This window comes from Rhea pennata, chromosome 4 (genome assembly GCF_028389875.1).
Source record: "Rhea pennata isolate bPtePen1 chromosome 4, bPtePen1.pri, whole genome shotgun sequence".
Lineage (NCBI taxonomy): Eukaryota > Metazoa > Chordata > Aves > Rheiformes > Rheidae > Rhea > Rhea pennata.
Window position 1 is genome coordinate 33,538,779 of NC_084666.1, and position 24,178 is coordinate 33,562,956.

Genomic DNA, 24,178 nt, shown 5'->3' on the forward strand with positions numbered 1-24,178 from the left:
CATCATGCAGTGGATTGAGTGTCATGTCACTGTCTACCCAGGCTTTTTGGGTTAAGGTGGAGTGTGACAGCCAGTGTGTGCAAAAATACGTCTGTCGTGGTGTATTTTCTACTTCCCTCTGTACCATTGCTGTGGTGCAAAGGGAGACGAGGCAGCATCCTGACAGCACAAAACAGAAAGTTATGATCTCTCATTATACTGGTTCAGAGAACCACTACTCTTTGGTTAAGAATCTAATTATGGTATCTAATTAGTCACTAATTTTATCTTGCAGCCTTTAGGAGCTTCATATGTAGAACTGTTTCCGAGGAAGTGCCCCTGCCTGAGTACCCTTGGAGAAGTGCCTGCAGGCAGCTAAGCCCAGCAGCATGGGAAGGGTTGGCTTCTGCTGAAACAGCCCAGGAACTCAAGGAGTAAATATACCTTTCTGACTTTTGAGACTAATGGTAAGTTTCTCACATACTACTTTTATAACAATTCTTTCATCTTTTTTCCCATTTTTATTTTATCATAACAAAAGATATGCATACTTATAAGTATGTAAAGCGTATACATTCCCCTTGGAGTAATGTAATCATTTGTTTCAGCACACGAAGCTAACGTCCACACAAATCAGCACAGTGATTAATTACAAATCTTGCACCTGCATGCTATGGTTAATAAGGGAGAAAAAGGCAATATTTCTGACCCTAATATCAGTACTGTCCCATGACTATTAGTATCCCATTTGCTCTCATATTGCTGCCTCACCAGGGAGCAATGCACACCAGACTAGCTGACACATGCAAGTCCAGGCATTTGAATGCTGCCTGCTATAAAAGGTATCCAGCAGCCAGAATGTGGATGGGACAGGCTATAAATACAGTACTAACTGAAACGCAGTCATAAAATTTTCCTCTGATGACTTATCACAAAGGTACCTAAATCTCTGTCATGAACATGATATCTACATGTCTATTAGCACTATATCAGGAAAATAATTACAGTAGTTGCCTCTGTATGTTTAATATCGGTAAGGAGGAGCCGCTGTCTCACACATGGCTTTGTTACCGCTCTAATTAAAGCACCACAGTTCAAAGAAGACCTAGCTAATGAACAGAAACTGTGTCAAAATTAAGCTGTCAATCTGCTATTCTTTGAACCAGGAGATGCAAACAGGACAACTAGCTAGAGTTTGCACAAGGTACAGCAGGCATTGTTTGGAGCGTCAAAGTGTTTGGGGACTCCAACAAACAGAATTCACTGCCACGTTTTAGCCCAAGTGTGAATCAGAGATCAGTGAAGTAGGAACGTTGGTATCCACCTCATATGAACAAATCTGTTTAAAAATGAATAACATTTTAAAGAAAATGGAACTGAAAAAAAAGTTAGATTTTAGAGTATGGCCACACAGCCCTTTTGCATTGCAAATCTACCCAGATTTACATTAAGCCTGTTTGTTTAGGGTCCAGAAGCATCCTATCTGAGTCATGCTGAAACCCCTAAAGACTGATTTTACTCTCTTTTCACCTTTTGTGGGAGACAAAATAGATCATGCTGAGTTTCATGCTTCTAGATTGTTTCCATTACTTAAGCTTACTTGTGTAGCAATACATTTTTCCGTTACAGAAGACTGTGCTGTAGTGCTCTTACAAATCACTGGAAAAGTGGCAGAAACAATCCTTTATTATTCAAAAGATGGAGATCTTCCATACATACCACCAAAATATTACTTTTTCTTGCTACCACTATGTCACTACTAAAAGTTGCAAAGGCAAGTTTTGCACAAAGTAAGCCAAAATCTTTCATGGCTTGGTCATCATTCTAAGAATTAAGCTCTCTTCACAGCATCCACACAGCTGGTTCTGATTTCCAAAAACTTGTGGTTTGACTTAAATTTAGTTTCCAGATTACATCTGCAGTGGCTCATGGTTACAAAAAAAAATCTTTATCTTAAAAATTAAAAAATTTAAACTAATTTTAAGGACAATTATGTATTACACTGCCATTGTTATAGCAAATCATAGAATCATAGAATCATTAAATAAGTTTATTTAAATAAGGCTAGTTAAAATCCACTTCTACAAAAAATTCTTTCATTCACTTGTGTGTGAATAGTCAAATACTTGTGTAAGACATTGTTTCACTTTCACTCACCCCTGTTCAACATAACTGCTTTTATTTGTTTTTATTGTGTTTTTGTCCTCTCCACCCTCACATTCATGGGTTTTCTATTATTATTTCTATTATTTTTCTATAATTTTTGAATGGCCTGTTCAATAAGAAAAAATGAAAGCGATCAATATACTCAAGTCCAATCCAGAGCCCAGCGGTGTCAAACCACAAAACAGGTCATATAGTTTTCATGTCATACCTTTATTTTCCCTAGAGAAAGGAAATGTGCTTTAACCAGGTAGCTTTGACTTTATTTAGCCATACTGTGCAGGTGTGTTTTGGTATTACTTCCACCTACTATTGCTGGTTTTTCTCCTTTATTTTAACCCTTAATGAAGAAAATATCTCCCTTTAAAGTAACCCTAGAGTTTCAGGTTTGAGAGTGAGATCTCTGAATATGTGTCATACAGGGAATATCTCTGCCTGTAGATATAGCTGAGGAGTTTCCATGTTCCCAGATCAGGTACTGCTGGGATTTTAAGCACAAGGGAAGAGAATTCAGCACAGAAAAAACTACTCTAGTTTGTTGTGAGGTTTGCAGCCTATATTAAGTTCAGTACTGACATGAATTTGCTGTAAGGCAAAAAACAGCCTAGGGAGTTTTAAATAGTTCAGATAAGTCTACACGAGTTGAACACACTTCAGTGACTGCAGTGTGGCTTCTTATCCCAAGAAAAAAGGAGAGTGGTACCTTTCTAAATTGTTTCATTATTCTAGGTTATTATTCATTTTGAAACAGATTCAGGAAGTACTTCCTATATCCAAGGATCAAAAGGGACATATCTCTATTTGTTCAGAAACAGAAATCAGAAAAAGAAAAGTCTTCTGGGAGGAAACCTTTTTCAAAATTATTAAGGAGAACATTAACTGATCAAATGATACTGTATAAGTCCAGTGCAGAGCTGGAAAGAAAATATAAGGCTGATTTATAAGCCCTTGAAATGGTTCATAACAGAAGTGCTGACACAGGAGCAGTGAGTGTGAACCAGATGTTACTGACATGACAGCCAGCTCATATTCTACCTGCCTGTAAATGTCAGATTTAATTTTCAAATACCCTTAACAATACATCAGCTTAATGTATCTAAATCCTCTCTATATTCCTGATATGTACTGTACAAAAACATTGGTTGTTTGTGATATTTTTACACATATCAGGAGAGTATCTTCGGTTGCTGAATTAATCCCACACTTATTATTAAAGTCCATGAATATGCAGTCTTTGATTGTCTCTTATTTTTGCTTTCTAGCAGTGCAGATGTACTGAAGGAATAGCAGATCAGCATGACCACACACATTTAACATATTATGCATTTAAATTAAAAAAAAAATAGACGCCATTAGAGGAGACCAGTGTGGATCTTCTTGATTTTCCTGAGCCACTGTTTCTTCAAAACTCATGCTGTGCTTTACCTTGCCACAGTGTTTGATTGTTATGGTCTGAAATCACAAATGCATTGAAATTATCTATCTACCTATCTTTCAATCTATCAGTCTACCTATCTATCTATCTATCTACTTCAAAGTCAACACTCCACAATATTTTATGTCTGAAACAAAAATCATGTACAGTACAAAAGTGACACATTTGTTTCAAAGTGAAAATCACTTTGTGTGTTTTCATCATGATGAGATCATTTTTACTCTTTGAGCTCTATGTTCTGCATTTTATCCACTTACTATATCTTCCTTTACAGTTAGATTAGCAGACGCTTGAAGGAAGGTATGCTTGTACCTAAAAACAGGCCATTGAGAGCTCAATGCTGTCATGAAAGAAATAAAAAATAATATGATATAGGCATGGGAAATTAAGCATCAATATCAAATGCCTCTTTCTAATTAAGACAGGGATAATGAAGTGAGATATATCTCATAGCTGTACCTGTTCAACAGCTCATGCGTACACCACCGAAGAGCGAAAACTAAGACAGTGATGGAAGAGACCTTTCCAGGGCCCTGAAGGCCACGCTCTGATTGTCTACTGGGATGCTTAATACAGGCTTATTTTCAGGATAGCATCTGAAATAATAACGAGACTCCCTGTAATCAAGAGATTTCAAAGAGTGGAGAGAAAAAAAGTACAGCAGATGATTATTTCCACAGTCTCAGACCAAACTGAGTTCTTCAAACAGGAAGAAAAAGTTGCTTCAAGACAACCTGGCTACAAGAACTGGTTTTATATATGTTACCATTAAAAACCTGAGCCGTGAACTCAGTTTTATTTGTATAGTTGGATTCTCTCTCTGCACCAAGTGAAAATCCAATCTCCATTTTACAGGCCAAAATATAGGTGTGAGTATTCATTAGTGGAACAAAAGGATCATTATGTCCTATACTTAACTCTCATGAGTACAGAGGGAATAATATGTCCTTACTCCATGTATGCAATTTAAAATAAGGGTAATTAAAATAATGTGTTTGGGGGAATATGAATGGCTCCCTTATTGTCACTGGAAAAGGTTGAAATAGGATGAGATATTAAAATTCAGAGTTTAAATTCTGCTTCATTTCCTCCTCTTTGGTAATATAATCCAAAAGCAAGAAAAAAGTATAAATCTATTACTTGGAGGCACTGAGACAAGGTAAGACCAAGGTAAAGAATCTACAATATCTCCTGCTCTTTGAGCAGGGGTTTATGAGGGCCTTCTTCAGTGAACCAAATGTGCAAAAGGTGCAAATGCAATCTAGGTACTTGCCACCATACGGCTGTATTGGGCAGAAGGGTTTGAAGCAGGTAGTAAATCTGGAAGGCTGCCATTGCCATATGGTGATCTCATTCATCCACTGTAATCTTAGGCCAGAGATTACATCCTTCCAGTACCTAGAAATGCAAATTTCATCTACTACCATAAATGTGAAGGACTACAAAAATATGAAGACAAAACAAACCGAGCATTTGAAATGACAACTGATAACGTGTTTCTTCACGAAGCAGCTTGTTAAGGGTAAATGTTCTTTACTTATTCATTAACCTACATTTTTACCATTACCACAAAGATCTCAGATTGTTGTGTATTTTTTTACTCCACTAGTAAGATCGAGCACTTTTCAGACAAGAATCATAGGAGTCTGAAAATCGTTGAAGAGTTACAGTCCTTTCTTGAAATGCTATACACAATTTTGATTGTATTTCTTCCTAATATGGTTATCTGTCCTGACTATAGTCAACACAGTAATTTAGTAAATTAAATAAAGATTTAGACATAATAGAAAATCTAGAGAGAGAAGAAAGGTAGTTCAATGATGAATTTCCTAGAAGGAGCGTAAATGAATAATCCATAATTCAGTTAATCTAGTCTCAGATTTTGTTTATAAGAGTATGTATTTCAATGAAATAAAAATTGATGGTAGTACTTCCTTTCTCATGAATGTTATATGTTACATTATTCAGAAACTATTTTAACAGCAGACAGAAACTTGCCTTTGAAATTACATGAAAATGAGACATATTTAAAGTGGATTATTAGTTCATTCCTAGTTCAAGATGAGCCCAGACAACTAAATAATCAAGAGTACAAAGCATTAATCATGAAACTCATAAAATAAAGTATGATTGCATTTTAGATGTGTATTCTTTCAAACAAAAGGCTAAAGGAGATTATATAAAAAATGTATTTACATTAAAAAGTACAAAGGCAGAATATTAGAAAATGAGCAATCAGACTTCATATTTCGGATTTTGCTATTTCAAGATTGGCCCCAAATTGTTGTGCAATTTATTTAGAGTTGAACATGAAGACTTTCAGTCTGCTAACTTCAGAAATGGTAATTTCAGAAATGAACCTTGGTGCATTTTAAAATATTCAAAACATTAGATTTTAATGTTAGATTATATTTCCTAAATTTGTAGTATGACCCTTACTCTGATCAGCTTGATGCCTATCATTTTGGTTTAAAGTAGCTATAATGCAGTATCTGCTGCCTAATGCAGTCTTGTTATAAATTCTCCAAATCAAATGCTTTTTATATGTATAACTGTATTTTATGTTTCCCTCTTTAAAGGAAGAGAGGATTTACATTAAATTACCTCACTCTCACTGAATTAATTTTCAAAACTATTTCATTAAGTATCTTAGACCAGACTTTTACAGGGTCTCCATTATTTGTATATGTTAGCTATTTGTATATGTAAAAGTCAGCCTTTGTTTGTGGATGTGAATATGTGAATATCAAAATATGAAAATCTTTTCAAACCACTCAACTGACCGTTACAGATCTGAAGTCAGCCCAAAGAAATTAATGTTTTCACAGATATTTCCAGGCACAGCAGTGAATGTTCTGTGAAAACTGGTTTGAAGGCTAGTGGTTTTTACCTGAGTACCTAATGTGCACAGTAGAAAAGGTAGAAAGGAAGCAAAAAAAATCAAATTAAAAAAATTTGCATTCCTAATATAATATTCCATTTTACTCCCCCCCCTCCCCGCAAAAAAATTACAAGGAAAATAAAGATATGCACACACACTGTGCAAAGTTGTTACAAAATATCCGATGTAATAATATAATTTAAAAGTTTGAAGAGAAATAATCCAGTTGTTAGCATTCCACATGTTTCCAAGCAGATAAAATGTATTTGTCATTAATCTCAATTAATATTTCCATACATTTAGGCTAAAATAATTTCATGATCTCATCTACATTAACCCTGTTTAGTAATAATGTGACTGTGACTCTGTTCTTGTATCATTTTAAAAATCTAAATGTCTAATAAGCATTCTGTACACTTTTGGCTATCCCTAATATTTTTTCTCCTATTATTGAATCAGCTCTTGTATGAACTAATTTTAACATTAATGTACATCCTTCAAAACCAGAGACTGCTGTAGAACAGTTAAGACAAAGAGGTTGATGTAAATTCCAAGAGAGCTAAATGTTCTTTCTTCTGGTGCAAGACTATGTCTTGGCCAGTACACATTTGATTCAGAAGGGCATATTTTGAGCATTTGTAACAAAAAGACATTCTTTTCATAGCAAAAATTTGCTTGGAAAAAAGATTGAGAGAACCTAAACTTAGTAAAATTCTTTACAAATGAAAGACACATTTTCAAAGTGCATGGTATGTTTTCAAAAAGTACAGATGGTAATTAAGCATCAAATTCTCTTTTAAATCACTATATTTAAATACAAATATCTTCTGTAGGGTATGAAATATATTATCTGTTGTCTATTATTAATCTTGTCTGAAGCTCTTAAGATCAGCTGAGGCCTTGTTAAGAAATGGCTATATAATAAATTCTGAAGCACAGATGATAATAATGTTGGCAATCCCATCAAGTAAACCAAAGACAAATTTATCATGACAAACTGAACCATTTTTGCACAGTTTGATTCCCTCAGAAAGAAGTCCATATACAATAACTGGAAATATTTTGCAGTGATGTTTCTCATGATGTATTTGTATGAGATAATGATAAATTTGTGATCTGCCTAGGGTAAGGAGTAGCACATAGCTGTAGTACCTGAAAAGCAGAGCAGGACTCAGAGTGTCACAGCCCTTTCCCTCATGGGAGGTATAATTTATTTTGAATCTTTTTTTTTTTTTTTTTTTTTTTTTTTTTTTTTTTGTATGGAATGGCTAACTTGTCTTGCATTTCTGTCCAGATGCTCTAGCAAGGCTCAGAGGAGAAAAAGTCTGTGTGCTTCCAACTCCAGTCCTAATTGCTCACTCTCAGGTGACAGTACAGGCCTATGTGAATGAAGACAGACAGCCCTTCAGACTACCGGACGGTGGATGTCACTCTTCTCACAAGCACTAAGGAATGGAGTCCGAAATGCTTCCTCTTTTTCAGTAGCACTTCATATCAGAAATTGGTTAAAAATTCCAAGTTCATTCCACATATGCAAATTAATATCTGCTGATAGTGTCCTTACTCTGCGAGTCTGTACAGTGTGTCCAGTTATAGCTAGCCTTGCAGACTGTGTAGGTTCTCTTGCATTGTGATCATCCGCATGTACGAGCAATTTTAATGGGACTTTGAAGATCAAGAAACATGTAAGAAGGTTTTCAAGTTCTGTCCTCATTAGCTTGGTTTTAGGGATGGAATAGTTATCTTTAATTTAACTTTGTCTGTACAGAGGGTGAATAGTAACAGGATTCTTGAGCCTGATGTAATATTTGGTATTGAAGTGGTCAACTGCATTGAACTACAGCCTGAACAAGAAAAAAGAAAAGAAAAGAAAAGAAAAGAAAAGAAAAGAAAAGAAAAAAGAAAAGAAAAGAAAAGAAAAGAAAAGAAAAGAAAAGAAAAGAAAAGAAAAGAAAAGAAAAGAAAAGAAAAGAAAAGAAAAGAAAAGAAAAGAAAAAAGAAAAGAAAAAAGAATTTATTTAACCAAGATATGTCTGACCCAAAGAGAAAATTAATGAATAGATATTAAGAAAAGTAGTAAAAAAATTCTAGGACCAGCTATGCTTGGACTGAAATGCAGTCAAGGAACGATTGCTGTGGTTTCTTTGCAATGAAAATAACCTCAAAACAGGAAAAACTCAATTCCATCTCTTAAACTGTTGGCCTTACGCTTTCTGGACAAAAGGGAATTGCAAGCTGGAGATTAACTGGATAGTGAGGCAAGTCCTTGAAAACTATCTAGATTGTGGCCCAATTATTGCAGCAGCCACCAAAGGGACAATAGCACCAGCAGGTTTAACAGCAAATGTGTCTGAATTTCAGGCTCCGTTCCAGGCACAAATAAATGTCATTATTCTCACACTGGGCTCACAGAATTAGGCACAGGCCTCGCCTGTCCTGTTTATGCTGTATTTATGTTATACAGTATGCAGGGAAGGAATCCTAAGGTTTCTTCTTGGTCCTGTTTGCTAATGCAACCTTGCATACAAGACCTTGGAGAAGAATACTGATAATGACTTTGAGTTGGTGCAGGAAATCTAATTTTAAAGGAGCTTAACACATAATTTACATTAGACATTCAAGTCTACATGAGTATACTTTCAGAAGTCTAATGCCCAACATAAACTCTCTCTTCTTATATGAAACTTGAAACCCTTAACGGATTAAAAACAAGTGCATCTTTATCGAATGGAAAATATTGGACATAGAAACACTGAATTAGCATTCCAAAAGTCTGTTGCAAGTAATGAAGGTCTCTATATATTTCCAAGTATACATTCACGCTGGTAGAGCTGGGAATAGGAAAGTGTGGGCTTCTGTATGGTTGAGCTGTCAAAGAGAAGAAGAAAAAAAGCTGTCCATATACTAAAACTTTAAATAGCCATTTAAACAGATAGAAGAGAAGAAAGGTGTTTCTAAGACTGAAACTGAAAAGGAGAGTTCTACGCCCTGATCTACTGACAAACTTGCTTGGTGATATCATCTAGAGAAATGTTCTAAATAGAAACCGCACAGAAGGCATCTGAAGAAGCTTTCACAAACACATGACTGTGGGGCTAAAAAATATACACCAACTTTTTGAATAAACTTTTTTTCATATTACACTCATATATTAGGGTAATTAGTCAAAGTTTTTGAGAGAATTAAGAGGATTATTCAAAATGAAATGAAATGAAAAAGTTTCATATCCTTTCTTTTGATTTAAGGGAAAAGAAGTTTCTCCTTTTCTAAAGTTCATTTGTTTTGAACTTTTTGGTTTTCTCTTTTTTTTCAGAAATTCTTCACTTTTTTGTCATCAGTTGACATCATCATGCTCCAGAGTCATGACCACATTCAGGTAAGTTGTGTGACCATGTCTGTGATTAGATCTACATTAAATCATATTCATCATTATGTATTTCCTAAATATGAAACAGTGTAAGAGAAAGTCTATCGAATGAACCACTATCATAACGAGCAAACTAGATAGGAGGTCTACAACCTGTCTCAGTCAATGAGTGAATTTGGCCCAAGAAACAAGGCACGATGTGGAGAAGAAATAATGTGGAGCAGCCATATTAATGCCATGTCTTGTCCACAACACAAAGAGCAGGATGAGTCAATGATTTAGTAGGTATTGACACGTGAACCAAACAAGCTCTCCTTTTCCATGCTCAGGCCTGCTCTTTTGCCCTTATTTTCTTTCCTTGTTTACCGTGCCTTTCTAAATATCTTCCTGATTGCTACCATCAGGTAGTTTTGCTGACCCTGTGTTTTACTGCATGGCCAATAGCTGCAGGGCTCCATGCAGCAAAACATGCTACTTTATTGATCACCTCCTCTGTGCTGGTGGGACAAGCCCATGGACAAGGGGTAACAGTGGGGTTCAGGGTTACAGCTTTTCCACGGAGGCCAGCCCCAGCCCCCATCATTGCCAGATACCCATTTGTTTGTAAAAAGTTAAAAAAAAAAAAGAAATAAGTCAGTTTATACACTGAGCTGTAATTGTTTCTCAGTTTTGATAATTGAGTATAATGCCTTCTAATAAGTTATTATAATACAGCAATCAGGTTAGGATTTGAAAGAGCACCTTTTAGGGAGAATGCAGGGTTTTTCATTTTCATATCACACTAAAGAAGAATGGATGCACTATCCAAGTTCACAAAGCATCTTGATTTCCCTTTTGTTATTCAGTTATGGTCTTCAACCTGTTTTTGAGAGAGCTGAATATGTGTATGTCTTCAAATATTGTACAGAAGCCTCAGGATAGACAGAAAATTATCTGTGTGTCTCTTCAGATGTGTTTCAGAGAGACGTGACATTTCATTATATTATTTACAGTCAAGAAACTTGTGTGATTCATAGCATCTAAAATTTTGTGAAAAAAATAAACCGGAAGACTGATACATGAGAAAGAGAATATAAATGAATAATGTTCTGCTAGTTAAATCACAGCCTGATGCCATCAACATGCTACAATTTGTATGAGTTATTGGAGTTCAGAATAAAATACACTTTATCTAAATTTTTGTTTTCTTTTCTCAGCTACTGTTCTACCATTCATTTCTATACAAAATTTTATAAGATTGCATGGCGGTGCAAAAAAATTTAAGATAATATATTTTCTCTTCCTTAGTTGCCATTTCTATGTTTCTCTATAAACCCATTGTACTCCTATATGACGGCAAAATTACACCAATAGTTTTGGATGTAATTACTGGAACTGCTGAAATGAAGAGGATAAGGACATCGACTAATTTAATATTATTTGTATTAAAGCAGAATTTTCTGTCATAAGATTGCCACTAGAATGAATATTAAACACTCCTAAGCCTGAATATTTTATCTCATGCTTATTTTTCCTTATTGTCAAGTTCTTAATATCTTTATATCTTATCTGTGACTAATATTAGAATATACTTACCAATTAAATTACTAAAAATTGCCTAACATAAATTAAATGGCTAACTATACGATATTGGAGTTTATCAGTTGTTACTTGTAGTGTTTAGAACAACTTCATACTGGACCAATGGATGAACACAAGGACGATTTTGAGTTCTAGGCCCAACAAACGTTTTATCTCATGACTAGGTTTCATCAGCTGGTTATAAATTTAGTAACTGGCAATACAGAGTGGCATCAGTCTAGAGAAACGTATCCTGCAACAACTAATGGAATATGAACATGCTGTAAGTCATACAGAAGAGTCAGAGCTAGAGGCCAATTTCTTGTCTTCTGCAACTTCATTAACGCTTGTGTCTTTCTCCAACACATATAAAAGAATATGTCCCTGTCTAGGTCAAGGCAAACAACCATTGCCTTTGCTCAGGGAGCACACCTGGGACTGTAGTCTCCCTTCCGAGCACTCCCGTGTATTAAGCACTGGAAACTTTGTCCTTCTGAGTGGGTTGAGAACTGTTCACACAGAATTTATTGAGCTCACCACTGAGTAGAATTTGACTGAGATTATAAAGTTCCAGTACTAACCTTACTCCAAATCAGCATTGGTCTAGAAAGGTCTCAAACTCTGGTTTTTGAAGTCTAGTTTGCTTTAATAAGGTAGCATCATATGTATTCCAAGTGTTTCCTGGACATTGCAATTCTAATTTGAAAAACAATAATGGTAGTTTTCAAATTGGCTTTTGATCTGTGCTGAAATACGGTTTCTATATAGTCACTCTCCCTCCCAGAATAATAAGAAAAAAATTAGTATCCTTAGTTTTAATACCTAATCTCACAAATGCACAGGACAGAATCTAGTTGGGATTGGATCTGTCCACTGTTTTGTAAGGTTCCTAACCCTAAATCCATCTAATTCTCTTCGTTTTCTGGAGTTGATGTCCTTTTTGTAGATCAGTTCACGAATACTTGAAAGAATCTTGGTTGTTAATGTTGACAAGGAAGTTCTTGACCCTCTCCCGCAAAATGCTTATAACTATATAACTAGATAATTACAGCCAGTGCAACAGTGTCAGAGGAAAATGGTGCAAGTTTCTCATCCAGAATGACCTACAGTCCAAGGAGGAGTTTAAGATACCAGCTTACCACGTGGAAAGAGGACATATGAATCCCTTCAAGCAGAGATAGGAATTGAATGTAAGTCCACATGTTCCCTGAGAGACTTAAATGTTAGGCAAAGGGACAGATGACTGTGGATTTGTCTGTTTGTTTTTGCTGTTGCCCCAAAATGCTAGTCAGAACCTTTTCGTTCAGCAAATATTCTGCTTCTTTTTCAGCCAAAGATGGCTTTTTCTTACTATCTATTTGTAAATCAGTTCAAATCCTGCTTGTTTTGTATGACAGAGGGAAAGGAAGTTCGCCCTTTTTTTGCCATGGAGCTGAAAAATAAGATCTGGCTTCAATTCCAGGAGTAACCAGAAACTAAGTAACCCTAGCTAAGTCATTTTATACCTGCATTTCCATTTTCTGTACTATAAAATACAGATAAAATACTGCTCTAGCTTCCTAAAGATGCATGAAGAGAGCTGTGAGATTTTCTCATGAAGGGGACTATAGAAAAGCTGATTAATTTTCTGTGATTATTCCTATGGAAGCAGGTCTGTTACTGGAATGTTGGCAGAAAGTAATCATAAAAGGGGCACAGACATGGAGAACATTTCATTTTAAAACTAAGCTAATACTTGCAGATTTACTGTTTATTATTCATTTCACTACGTTTCTGATTGTACAATATATTCTATACAAATCTATTCATATTAGTCACTGAATGTTTGTGCCAAACTGGTCCTTGTGTAGAGATCCATTTTTCCTCGATTACAGCACTTTTCCACTGTGTTCAGAATCTGATTAACTGGTAATAGCTTTTACTCATGTACAAAGGTTCTTTTCTTATTTTTATAATGTTTGGTTTTAGTTTCTGATACTAAGTTTATTACCTTAAATTACATGAAGTACTCTATTTTCACATGCCTATTCTGTACCCTTTAAAAATTGTTTGTTTGTTGTGGTTAAAAATTGCCTTATAGAAAACTGACAATAAGTTGCAGCAAGTGATTATATCCTCTTTCTTATTTTCCATGACAAAAGCCTGTCTGGCTTTTTCTTTTTTAAAAAATATCAAAGATACTAATAGGGTGGTATGAATCAATTCAGCACAGATCTAGGACTGAATTAAATATCGACTGATTCTGTGATCCTGCTAAAAGACTTGTGTAATAATTTTAACAGAAAGAAAGAAAATGACATGAGGAATAAATATTTATAGAAACATATAATTAATGAAGAAGTATTAATTAAATAGTCTTTCCAATCATTTTTAGAACATCTAAGCTTAACAGAATATGTATCTATATACATATATATATGCATACATATATGTATGTAATATACACATATATATGCATAAATGTATATAGAATATATACATATATATGTGCGTGTATATATATGTGTATATAGATATATATTAAAAAAAAACAAGGCAATGTCTCTTTAAATCAGGCATTATTCACCCGACACCACCTATTTTTTAGCTATTCTGCTAAAGGAAACATGTTCAAAATAAGAAATGAGTAATTATTTGGTCTTTAAATGAACGCTTTGTTTCCTATGAATAAATTTGCACATTTTGATAATGACAAAATATTTTTTTTTCTAAAGCAGAAATGAATGTAATGCTTATTTTGTAGTCTGGATGATTACAGTATGAATTCAGTATGTTTGGAAAAGTTTACGTTCTCAGATGCTAAAAATCTGGAATTGAATTATTCCTTAAATGGGAAAGCTTACTTCTAAATGGAATATAGTTTCCTTCCCCCAAAGGTAGTATAACTTCTAATGTGATGAATAAGCTTTCAGTATTCAAGCTGATTACTCAATTTAGCAGAAAACTATGCATTTAATGAGGCATTGAACAACAATGCTCAACAAAAGCTTCCAGTTTTCTTCTACTTTATGACAAATGTCCTACAGATAGAAAACAAGCACCAAGTTCTCCTTTAGATATGCAGTGCTGATTGGTTTGCCACACTATGAACCAATTCAGCAAATTCTGTGTTTGCTGCACATATGAAACACGTGACCGGCGGTAATGTAGGTCTTAGCCTGAGCATAATGAACAAGGGAACACAAAGAATAATGATGGACTTCACTTTACTGATTGCACTATTCACCAAGCTTTTAAAGGGTTTATGTGTATATACATATATATGCACATGCATACATACATATATATGTAAATATATAAAGACAAGTTTTTCCTGATCTTCTCTGAGGGCTAAGCTTCCCGGTGTATATAGCTAGGCTTGTGGAGAGATACCCTCTCTCAAATCTACCTGGAGTGGTTGAAAATGTTATGACCCCCAGAAACTCATCACTAGCCACTTTTAGAGGCTGCTGTCCACAGAGCTCAGCTGGTGCAGTGAAACATGTGAGTATTTCTTAATCAGCTTTGATGCAAAGTCAGTCATGTCAATGCAGACTGTTGGTTTAAGGTAATCTGGCTGAGTTTGCAGTAAAATGAACCAGAACCATTCACATATTCTGTCCTAATCTGTGGGGAATAACCTCACTGAAAGGGGAAATAGCAAGAGAGAGAAGTGTGCCAATATTTTTTTACATCTCATGGATCAAAAAAAAGACTCCAAACCCCAGAACTATCAGTTCCTCTCCTAACTGGGTAAAAAGAATAGCTGATGATAAGCACAGTTCTGTTTCTAGGGAGGATGCTGTTTATTCCCTGATGCTTGTCGTTCTGCATTTTTTTAAAGGCCGAATCTTCTAGCCTATAGGAAAAGAGTCTCCTATTTATGTGACACAGAAATTTTCTCAAGAGGAATTCTGACCTTTTCTGTATACACTATCCAGCAAACAGTCAAAATAACAAATACACACAGAGAAGTGAAAGAACAGTTCATAAAAAAAGGGGGAAAGGGCCAAATTCACAGCAAATATTTTTTGCAGTTACTAATTCACCCATTTCTCTACCTGTTACGCTACTGCAAACAGGCTGGGCTCTGCTGCCATCGCTGTGGTTAAACTGAGGCAAGTCTCCTTCTCCAGAGGAGCTCTGCCCTTCTTCTGCCTTTGTGCTTCACAGCCTGCAAGGAACGGTGGTGCCTAACAGGAACCTAAGATGAATTGCCCACCTCGCATATCAGGAACGTCTGTCACCTCTTGCTTGATAATAAATGCATCTTTGTTTTGCTTTGGTTTGGTTTGTTTTCTTTCCCGGTAATGACCTCTTTGCAAGCCACTGACTGTGCTTACTCACTCTAGCTAAAAACATTTTCTGTGACAACGCTGTTTTAACATCTCACTTTAAGACCCATTTATTCTGTCGCAATATAACTTTCTGGAATAAAGTTCTTTCAGCTTTCTTCTGCTTAGCACAGCCCAGGTGTCAGCCTTGCCAGCCTCAGCAGAAGTACTTGCTTATCCTCCTGGTGAGCTCAAGGTTAAGTATCTTAACCTTGGAGTATGGAGCATGTATTCCTCCATATCTTTTCCACCTTTAAGTCAAGGGGAAGAGTTTGAACCCCCTGGTGGAAGATAAAAGAACATTGTTTAATTTCAGAAAGATCTGTATTTTCTTATCTCACTGAGATCAATTTGATCTTTAGCTGCTGCAATTTCTATCGGCTTTTATAATAGCTTCTTTCTTCTTTCTATTCAGCTCTTACTCAGGAAAGTTTCTGACTTAAGTACTGTGAAAAGCAAATAAATTTCACTGACAGACCAGAAGAGGAGGAAACCAGAGATGAAAATAGACAATGCAAAATATGTGATGGATTTGTCTTTCAATTTAAAAGATTTTTTATAAAAGCCATTTACAGGGTTCAACAGACTCCAAACAAAATTCCCTCATAAAAAGCATTGAAAAAAATAACCAGTAAGGTGAGATCATCTTCATCACAAAAGGTAATAGGGGTGATCCAGTGGTTAACTTTTAAATCCTCCAATATATGGGAAATATGTCTTTAATCTTACCTACAGGGCTGCGCTACAAACGCTTGCGGTGCGATCGTGCATTCAAAGCTTTCGGTCATGTTAGAAAGACATTTTGTGAAATGGTTTGGTTTGCTTCCTTTCTCTCCCCATTGACTTCACAGCTTAAGTCTATAAATAATCAATGCACATCTTGAAAACCAGATGTTAGGGTCTGAGGAATTCTGTTCAGGCATGTTACTGTTTCAAGGCAACATATCGGGATGTAACCGCAAATTGGCTGTATTGTTGCTCTGAGTGTAGTCATCTACGTCAATACGAAAGCAAAGCTCCACAGGGAAGAACTCTATAAACCCAGTTTTCCTTTAAAATTCCATTAATTTTTTTTAGCCCTGCCACTTTATAAATAATGAATTTTGTCTTAGTATTTTTCCCAATGTACTTTCAAAAATTCCTATGTAAGTTTTAAAATTATACTATTTCCGAAAGGAACAGACAGTTCAAAGGTTAAAGGGTGATTTTCAGAAATAAAGATGTTCATATTCTTTGCAGATTTCCTTTCATGCTAAAGATTTAAATACTGCATTTCTCTACATTAAAGATGGGTGAATATCACAAAACAACTTTTGTGTTTGGAGCATGACTGTAACTTTCTATTTGCTGCTTTTTCCCTATAAATCTACCCCCTAGGAATATGCAAATGATAAACAGCTTTAAAGTCTCATCAGAAATTAATTCTAATGTGGACATGCTTGGACCACAGTAGGAGGGCTATTTAGAATAGTCTTTGTGAATATTTGCAGCATCAACTTTAAAAGTATTCAGCCAAACAGAGAACTGAAACACTATCTTGAGTTTTAGGTGTCCAAGAGAACATATGTGAACAAGAAAAGAATAATAGTTTATTTTTCCTCAAGATCACCATTTGTCTTTGAAATAAAAAACTTTTTTTGTCATTTTACTTATTCTTAAAAGCACTAAAGCCAGATATTCGAAAATCTAAAGTTTTATGCTTTGAATTATGGCCTTCAGTTTTTAATTTTAATTTCAGTTTTTAATTTTTCTTTGTCTACCTTTTCTTGTTTTAATTTGACATTCTTTCAGGGGTTGGTGTTTTATCCTAATATTGTCTTGATATTGTCATACACATTGATTACGTGTCTAGAATGGTCTGAGGTCCTTACGTCAAGCACCATATTATGAGTTATTGACCACTGAAAGCATGGCCAACACTGCATTGAGGAAAGCAGCTATACTTTCAACAAAGAACTGCCAGTCTTAGGTCTTGATCATGCAAAAGTAAACTCCAGTTCATGCTGGAAGTCTTTCAAATTTCTCTCCTTGAAGTCTCTTATTGGTCCTTAGTTTGTGTTTCATGTTATGTACTGTATGTACCAATCTTTCAAAAACAAATTTTACAGAACAAAAATATTCACCAATAAACTGCTATATTAAGCTGTGTGGAAAAATATGTTTTCCTTCAAAAGATCACAAATGATTTTTCAAAGGAAGATCTACATTTGCTTTGCATCATCCTTCAGCTCATACTGGAAACAGCACAATGCAGCCAAGTCTTTGGCTTCTTCTCAGCTGTTTCCAAAGTGAGCCAACAGCTGATGTCAAAACTCTCATTTGGCCACCACATGATGTCTGTCTTCAATTCTTCTTGGGAACCTTCCAAACAGCTTCTCTGAGCTATTTCAGAGCAGTGATTATCACCTGTCCCAGTGATTTTCTAAAGGTGCAAATGTCAAAGTTTCAAGTGGCGAAAATACCTAAGCAAAAAAGTTCCTTATTATAACGCACTATATCCATTAATAACAAAAAGCTACATATGTTTCACATAGATTTTGTTTGCCATTAAGAAAGAAACAAAAAGATATGCTGAAATGCAATTGGTAATAACAGTTCAATCAAGAATATTTGATATTGGAGGTTCTTGTGATGGCATAATGTAATAAAATAGACATTGAATATACATTCATATGTATTACTATATTAATAACATGCAGTTTATAGTGAGTCTTCATTTCCACTTAACGTATATTTATGCATATTTATACTATATGTATCAATAAACATAAGATATAAATACTACATAATTTATGAAACCAAAAATTTGAGACAGACTGAATAACAATGCCTCTTCTCTTTTTATCAGGTCTCAAAATTCTCAGCTGAAAGAAAGTTAGGCCTCAAGGTCTTTCGTCAGTCACAGATCAGTTTCCACATGAAAAGTGCTACTTTTCAGACAGTAAAAAAAGAAAACAAGGATTTTTGATAAGAATGGCTAGTTCCAAGTAGCTATTCATCCAAAAATAATTGCTTTTACATGTGCTGCAAGAGACAAAATGAATTTATTCCTGTTTTGCTTTGAGAAATATTGCAATCCTTGTTGGCTTATCATCTTATTATTTGTGTTTTTCTCTTCTAAATGCTCTGCATCTTGGTTACATCTAGGTTGTGTCTAAATGTTACAAATAAAACCCATGGAAAATCTTCTTGTATGTGTGGCAAGCCAGAAATAGAGAAAGAATAAAATCACTGAAGATAATTAAACAAGAAAACAATTGTAAGTTACTACAGATTTTCTGCAATGTCACAAAAATAAAAATGAACAACTTCCTATTTTGGACATCGATATTTTGAGAACCAGTAACGTGAATTTTCTATTGACTTCTACTGCTGATGGTTTGAGGCTCTTGGGTTGTTACTTATTTAATTTTCCTTTTGTTGTTCAATTTTCCTATTTTGGATCTTTAAGAATATAAAAAAGAGTAGAATAAAGACCTCCAACACTACAAATTTTGAAAACTCTATATGTTTTCACTAATGAAAGTTGCCAGTTCATTGCTCTGGGCCTTCATTAAAGGACTGTGTTCCTATGGGCTCTCTTTCTCTCTTGTAGGAATTCCCTTGAGAATCTTATATCTAGATCTGCTCACGGAGTGTACATGCCTCCTAGACGTCTAGGGTTTAGGCTTCTGGATTTCACTAATGACCTCCAGTAAAACTAAATGCAATATTGCTATTGCAACAGAAACAGGCATCAAAAGCAGCTCAGTTATTGTATTGCTAAACGTAGATCTATACATGTGTCATTCTATATGGATCGTTTTGCAGAACTCGCATTCCAGCGAATCCAATTTTGAAATAGAACCTGAACCTCATTTGGAAGCAACTAATATTGCTCTGTTGATGTTAACTTCAGATGAATTTAAATAAGGTGATTCAATTTAAAATCAGATGACATTTGATCCAACTCTCAAAACGATCTACAAAACTGCAAAATATTCAAAATGTCTTAAATAATCAATGCAAATAAAGCTACAAGTTAATTTATTTGGAGTCTTATAATTCACTATATTTTCAACCTTTTCAGTGATCTTATATCTTCGTTACTAAGTGAAAAAAAAAAACAGATGTGAGCATAATGAAGCCAAAATTGACATACTGTTGATATGTTTTTTCTAGACATTCGTTGAAATAGCCATTAAAAATATTTGCCCAGTCACCATGGGTTGTCCATTTGGAATGACCTGTTTGAAAACGTTTATAGACTCTCATATAAAAAAAAAAGTTATGTGTAGGTTAAGAATCATCTCCATAAAGTTCAAACTGCATAAAAGAATTTTGTAAAACATCAAGGGAAATACTTCTATAGTTTCATCCATTCTGATCTACTAAAACTTTATTTTCTCCTATTCCTGGTAAAGGCGGTATATTAGCATGAGCACAAATCCTGTGTAGATGTATACACAGCATGATACTCCTTGCTATTTACATGTAATCTCCTGAATATTTACATTGCATTTCTGATTGAGAATCACACAAGCTACATTTTTAAATTTATAACTGTTAATAAGTTAATAACAACCAAACATTTTTTTCTGTTAAAGAAAATAACATTTCAATTATTAAAAGAATTCCCATGTAATGGCAACAAATTAGCTGGGCAACTTTTATCACCTGGTGAAGTCACTTTAGATATGCTACTAAAATTAGGAATTATTTAGAAATTCATCTGGGTTTTAAATAATATGTTATTCAGTACAACTGATAATGCCTTCTCATATCTGAATTTTAGTGTTTTCTTCCTTAGATGAAAGAGTGTCTGTGAAATTTGCCTTGCAGGAATATTGATTTCAGCTTAACTTTTCATTTTCTTGTTTGTGATGTTCATATGCTTAATAAGAAGAAAAATAAAGTACAGAAAAGCAAGGCTGCCATCAAACTTCTATTTAACATATTTTGTCAGATTGTTAGCTCCTGACCTCTTCTATTTACACTGTATGCACTATTAGCATTGGATGCAAATTAGGCAATTACAGCATCATATTCTAATTGTAAACACAAAGAATATAAGAGCCTCTCTGACAACAATCAGAGAGTCTTCTTCAGTGGCAGAAATCAGAAGGTTTCTTCAGTGGCAGAAATCAGAAGGTAACGGCCTGGAGACACAAGCTTCTCCATCTGACTGCTTGGCTCAGACACTGTTTAAGACTCTTGCACATTTTGTGGAAGGGAAAATAGACATTAGCCTACTACTTTTGAAACAGACAAGTAGCCTACGATGGAGGAGATGGAAGGGAGATGTTGTCTAACCTGAAACAGTGACGACTTCAGCTCACAGAGGGCTTTTCAGAAATCTGCACTCTCTCATGAAGGAGGACTCCGTGAGTAATATATTTCTTGGCCAAGCCTCTATTCTTTTCTTTCCTGCCACATTCTCCTGGGATGAGACATTACTTCAGAAAATTTCAGACTGCCAAGAGCCAGAGGAAACTCATATATTCAACTAGTTTGGGAGTCTAGAGTAGGCTGGTAGTGAAACTCAAATCTTAAGGAAGAACATTAGAGAAGAAGACAGAGCCTGGGAATATAACCCAGCTACACCAAACAGCTGAATTTCATCAAACCTAGCTGTCTTAGAAGACAAGCACCCTTGCAGTTTAGACTGTTATTCTGCAGATTTACTAAATGGCTACAAACACTTTACAAGGGCTTTTGGCCCTCTTTCTCCTCTGAGGAAGGACACAAAAGTAACCTGTCCATACTGCATCTGCATCCATTGCTGTCTCCAGTCCTACCAGGCTGGTGTCTCTACAGTTGGATACTGAGTTAGATTATGACACTTTGTCAAACTGATTTCAGCTGTTATATTTACTGATTCTTAGGAAACCTATCTCAACAATGCTAACAGCCATTGGAATTAGTACAGATAAAATCTTTTATTTTAAAAGATGTAGAGTTAATTACTGGCTTTACTCTTTGTAGCTGTTTAAATCTGATGCCATTGAAAGTGATCTAAAGTACTGTAACCATGATACATAATCACAGTTTTCAAGGTGCTATACAGCACTCACAGAATCCAAAATCATTAAGCTAACATAGCAAAAATAATTTAATGATATTTACCTTATCCTGACATTTCTTTAGTTGTTGAGGTCCTGATCTTTGATTTAATTTTTGTTTCACTAGACTAATAACACAGAGATTTGACTTAGGAAACAAGAAGAAAAACCAAGATTTATTATAGTTTTGCTCTGAAGGTTCTGTATTGGCCAAGCACTTTTCATGCTGCTGTTTTCAATGGATTGCTCTGACAGAAAAGGTCACAAAGTTTTGCACTGGAAAATAAAGAATAAAATAGAAAAAGAGAAATATAATTGTTTTGGTTGAAAAGTTCAGCAAGGTCTAGACACATTGGGCAGTTGGACACTGATTTTATTTTACTACAGGGTCACACATGGCAGTGACAGCAAAGTCAATTCAGGACTGCAGCTGATTCAATTTCCTGTGCATTACATGAGGAAGCAAAGTGTCTTTTTAAAAAGACAGTTAGTATATTTTCAATAATCTTTCAAATCATTTGTCTGTAACAACTGCTTAGAAGGCTGACATTGAAATCCATTTGCTTATCAAAATGTTTTCTTCTCCACAGCATGCAAACCCTCATGCTGGTTATTGTAAACTTGCCATTGATTTTCCAAACTGTTGCAGAGAGCCGGGGTAAAAGGAAGGTCACATTTTGAAGAAAAATGAATAGTTGAATGGTCTAATAAGTAAAGTAGACGACAGAGAGTTTTCTGTAGATTGCAAGCTTTTCATTTTCAAGGCATGTTGAACAGTGTTTATTTCACTTCATCACAGTCTACAATGATACCAAAGAAATCATGTCTTTAATTCAAAGTAAAGGAGAAATACAAGATTTTTCAGTCTTGCAGTGCTGGCCATTCTTTTTAACAACTATATGACAGAAAAAATTTCCTTTTTTTTTTTTTTTTTTTCTCCCCCTCCCCTTTTGAAGTTTCCCTGCTATTTGGAAAAAGAAAAAAGAAGTACAACTATAATAAGATGCTTATCTCCAAATACTAAGGAAAATAATTTTTCCGTATGCACTTATATTTTCATTCCAGATAGATGAAAGAAATATGGCATTTAGCATGAATTGAACTCCGAGTTCAGAGCTACGTATCTATGCTCTCTAAGTTTCTCCAGCAGGTAAGGGAAGTTAGTATTTCTGAAATGATCACAAACGAAAAGCTGGCAGAGCTGAATCAAAGAGGTAAGTAAGAAAGCTTCAGTTCTAGAGCAATTGAGCTGTTATTCTGGAGGAGCTCTGTTACAGCTAGCTTTAGAAGAAATCAGTTTGAAGATCATCTTCTTACACTTCAGCTGTGAGCAGTGCAACATTCCCCACTGAAACGTTGTCGCCGGTATCTGACTTGCGTTTTAGCACATCTTCCTTTCTTTGATCAATTTACACGTTACGTGCTTAGCGGAAGAATTCCCCTTGTTCCTACGAAAGGCAAGCACTTTGGAACAGCTAATGCAAATAGCTGAAGTGACGGTTAGTTCACCAAAGGCCCGTCACACCTATTTCAGCAGGACTCACTTATGCCTGATATTATTGAAAAATATTTTCATAATCTAAAATGGCAACACTGTTGATTTGTAGATGAAATTAAATACAAATTTTATACTGATAGAAAGACAACACGCAGTCCTGCAGGTTTAGGAGAGGCTCTTGTTTTTTATTAAGGTTGTGTCCTGAAATAAGGGAAAGAAGTGAAGAAAGGAAGAAAATGATTTACTTTTGTAATAAAGGGAGTGAAAAAAAAAATTCAGAGCACCTTAACAAGAGATCTTTTTTTTTTTTTTTTTCTAAACCAGAAAGTGTGACTTTAAATGGATTGGGATATTCCTACTAACAGCAAATACTCTTGTCCTTGGGCTATTTTGCCTGCTTTCTTTTTTCTTTTCTCTTTCTTTAAAACTTCTGTGGTGATATCTAGCTTAGAGAGCTCAGGTGATTATATTTCAGTGGTTCTTGTATAGACTGACAAATTTGCATTCTAGTTTTGAACATAGTTTTAAAATATGATAAGTAAAAGTGAATTAATACACAGAGAATAAATGTGTGTATTTGATTATACTAATTCACTAAGGAAACTAGGATAATTTATTTTCTCAATAAAATTTATTCTAGTTTGTATTCACTTTACAGAACGAAGTCTAACAAAGAAACCAAATTTACCAATATGTTCGTGGAAAGCAACATAAATCAGAACATTTTCTTTTCTCATTAAGGAAATCAATACCGTTTAATAGAAAAAGAAAAGTGTTTTGATGAGAAAATGTCTGTATGAGTTGGATGGTGATGAGGAAATATCCATACAGATTTAGAGTTGGAAGTTAACACCAACACACAAAAAGGCAAAATTAACAAAGCAAATGACTTGTTTTCCGTACATTCGCAGCACATAAATGAAGAGAATAAGAACTTTTCT

The 24,178-nt window shown here is 35.0% G+C and overlaps 1 long non-coding RNA gene across 1 annotated transcript; it reads left to right on the top strand.

Moving 5' to 3' along the window:
- Nucleotides 1–281: 281 nt before the first annotated feature.
- Nucleotides 282–18,910, top strand: LOC134140247 (uncharacterized). Its single transcript, XR_009958372.1, has 3 exons — nucleotides 282–446; nucleotides 9,772–9,834; nucleotides 18,547–18,910. It is a non-coding gene; the product is annotated as an uncharacterized LOC134140247 (long non-coding RNA).
- Nucleotides 18,911–24,178: the final 5,268 nt, after the last annotated feature.